At 36.7% G+C, this 3,396-nt stretch overlaps 1 pseudogene; it reads left to right on the top strand.

The window, feature by feature from the left end:
* The first annotated feature begins 249 nt into the window (after window positions 1-249).
* Window positions 250-3,100, top strand: LOC125208239 (peptidyl-prolyl cis-trans isomerase A1-like; annotated as a pseudogene).
* Window positions 3,101-3,396: the final 296 nt, after the last annotated feature.

Genomic DNA, 3,396 nt, shown 5'->3' with positions numbered 1-3,396 from the left:
TGATGTGAAAAATGCACAGCAGGGGATGTTGTGGACATTATCACCATTGAATTGTGAATAAAAAAAAATTGTATAACTTCATAAAAACAAATGGAAGGTGATGATATGCACAGGGATCCAAGTCCTCCTCAAACCCTTTTCAACTACAGCTAGCCACCGCATTGCAAATCCCTCCTAATCCTGTTATCCTCTCTCTGTCTCTCTCTCTACACGCATAAACACTCACTTCAGCTGAAACAAGAACTAAGAATGGCAGCGTCATATGCATCTCTGGTATTGCTATATCCTCCAAATCCTAATTTATACATTCCTTACTTGTACATTCCTCATATTCGCACATTTCTTCTTTTTATGGCGCTGAAGGTCTACATTCGTTTTTCTTTTTCAGTCGAATATTAGCTCGGTTTCAACCACACCAAGTGTCAAAGTTACGAGCTCAGTCTGCTCTTTCGCCTCCGTAAAGCCTCCAAAATGTGCATCTTCTTCATTGTCATTACCTAGCTCTTCCTCCGGTCTGCTCGGTCTGACGTTGTCGCGACTGGATTGTACGACTAGGAGCAGAATCGGTTCCATGCCTTTCAGAGTCCGAGTTGTGGCTGAGGTTTGCTCACTTTGGATATTTCACTAATAGTTTGCCTGTTTCTTGATGATTTTTCTGGTGTCAGTGATCATTTTTATGTTGTTTAGGAGAAATGCTGAGTGTTCTAGCATTTTGTAATTATGGATTGTTTTGTTGAATGTTTAGTGATTGCGACTTAATAGTTTGTCTGTTTCACGAAAACTTGCCATATCCTTGTGAACTTTTGGGATGTGCTATATTATCTAATTGTGAGATTTAAATTATTTGGACAGTGTCTGTTCTTACTTGTGTTGATATTAGCAACCAATCAATTTTTTAGGAATCTGATATGAAACCGGTAAAAGGTTGATCAATTGTCTTTCATGTGTAGGTCTTTTCTTAGTGTTTATCATGTTCTTTAACGCTTTTTGTTATTAATCAACCAGCCAGTAGTTTGAATTTGGTTATTGAGGCATTTTTCTAGAGAAGTTTGGGTTTATCTCTACTTCAATATTGTGCTACATTTATTGCACACATACATATTACGTTCTTACCAGTAATCAGGTCAAGTAATGAAACTATAATGCTTTCTACGTTCTGTTTGACCCTACATACAAGCAATAGGCAACAACCTCCAATCCTTTATGCTGATCACATTCGTTGTCTTATCCCATATGACATTTTGTCATAGCTATTAAGTTTCATTCTTCATTCAGGAAGCTACATTGCAAGCATAAGTGACAAACAAAGTTTTCCTCGATATTAGCATTGGAAATCCAGTAGGAAAGTCTGTGGGAAGGGTTGTTATAGGCTTATACGGTAATGATGTGCCACAAACCCACAAACTGCAGAAAATTTCCGTGCTCTATGCACAGGTACCTATGCTGACTCACACTGGAGACTATAACATTTTATTATCTAACCAAACTGATTTTTGTTTTATGCTCTGTGGATATTTTATTGAATAGGGGAGAAGGGATTTGGTTACAAAGGTTCATCATTCCACCGTGTTATCAAGGATTTCATGATTCAAGGAGGAGATTTTGATAAAGGAAATGTAAGCTGTTATTTTATCTGGCACATTTTCCCTTCTGATCTTACATCCTTTTTGCCACTGTTCTAGAGCCTTCAAAGTTGGAATGCTTTTACGTTAGTATTTGGGATTGGAAGGAAATTTTAAACACATATCTTGTATTTGAAGTAGTCGCAACAAGATATTAGTTTCTAAGCATGCCTTATTTTCTCAATTTTATATGTCAGAAGTATCTTATGCACCTGTTGAGATTATGGATCCAAACCTCTGTGAGCTTTATGTGAATATGGCATTATGATATTGTAAGGAACTTGTGTCTTAACCAGTAGGGTAGGCTTTAATTTCATAACTGGTGCATCCTGAATTCATCAAACATCATGCCATCCTTAATCCTCTACGTCCAGCTTTTTCCAATCTAATCGAAGCTAGCTTGTTTCTTCCTCCATATCCTGCTAGCTTTGGCTCTGTTTTCAGTGTTTATTTTTGTTTCTCCTTTCATGTTGAAATAAATTTGTAAGATGTAAAGTCTGGAGTGTTGTATTAATAATGACTGTGTGGTTTATTTATGTATTATGTTCTTAGGGCTCTGGTGGAAAGAGCATTTGTGGACGTACATTCAAAGATGAGAACTTTAACTGTGAGTTTAAACCTTCCTTTTAATATAGAGTTTACTGGAGCTTTTTTTTTAATTATTTTCGTTGTTGATTCATAAGCGAGTACCCTTCTATTTCTGTAGCGGTTCATTCTGGACCTGGAGTTCTTAGCATGGCAAATGTTGGTCCCAATACCAATGGAAGCCAATTCTTCATTTGTGTTGTCAAGGTATTCTGCATTCTGATTAACTTACTTTCACATAACCTAAACAAAGTTTGCAACTACTAAAATGGAAAATACTAATATTTGAGATATCTTTACTTTACCAGTAGACAAGAAAATATACAAGTCCACAAATATATGTGGACGCGAACTACTCTTAACTTACCCGGTTTTTTTTAGTCTGATGAAATTTTCTGATCATTTAGAATAAATTCATTAGAGTAGAAATCATTGAGTCACTCTGCTGAGGAAGCTGAGACATATTTCTCTCCTTCCTCTAACATGATACTGCCATTCATCAACTTTTTCGTCTATGTTCTATCCTAGAAGCTTTCCTGATTTTTCCATGACCACATGTGAGATTGTGCCCCTAAACCGTGAGAAAGATCATGTAAAACACATTTCCGAATTCCGACCAAAATTATTCCATAATACTAGTAATAAATATTAGCATACTGGTTCAGTTGAATACAATCTCAGCTAAACTGATGGTTGTAATCAAATGTGGTTTTGACATTTTGCTTTGTATTTCATCACAGACAGCATGGCTGGACAATAAGCACGTCGTATTTGGACAAGTTCTGGAGGGTATGGATGTTGTTAGGTTGATTGAATCACAAGAGACTGACAGAGGTGATCGCCCGAGGCTCAGGGTAGTGATAAGTGATTGTGGTGAACTGCCAGTGGCATAAGGTGGAGTAAAGGTGATTTAGAGCAATCAAGAGGTTTTTTTGCGATAAACTAGGTTGAGGGAATTGTACTTGTTTTGAAATGGTTGCATGTTGACTTTTACATATAATAAATGAAATTAATTCCCGTTAGCCGTATAGGAAATAATAGATCCGTGCTAACAGAATCCGCGTGTTGTTGTCCTATTTTTTCGCCTTTATTTGTTACCTTAACATACTCCACCCTAATTAGTGTATAATTTCCCATTTCTTTGATCGTTCCACACTTGATTCAACCTTGGGAAGGTGAGAAGTGGTAA

Source organism: Salvia hispanica, chromosome 6, assembly GCF_029641045.1.
Source record: "Salvia hispanica isolate PSC_SH4W2 chromosome 6, Shi_PSC_v1, whole genome shotgun sequence".
NCBI lineage: Eukaryota > Viridiplantae > Streptophyta > Magnoliopsida > Lamiales > Lamiaceae > Salvia > Salvia hispanica.
The sequence above is the reverse complement of the archived record's forward strand: the minus strand, read 5'-3'. Positions and strand labels throughout refer to the sequence as shown.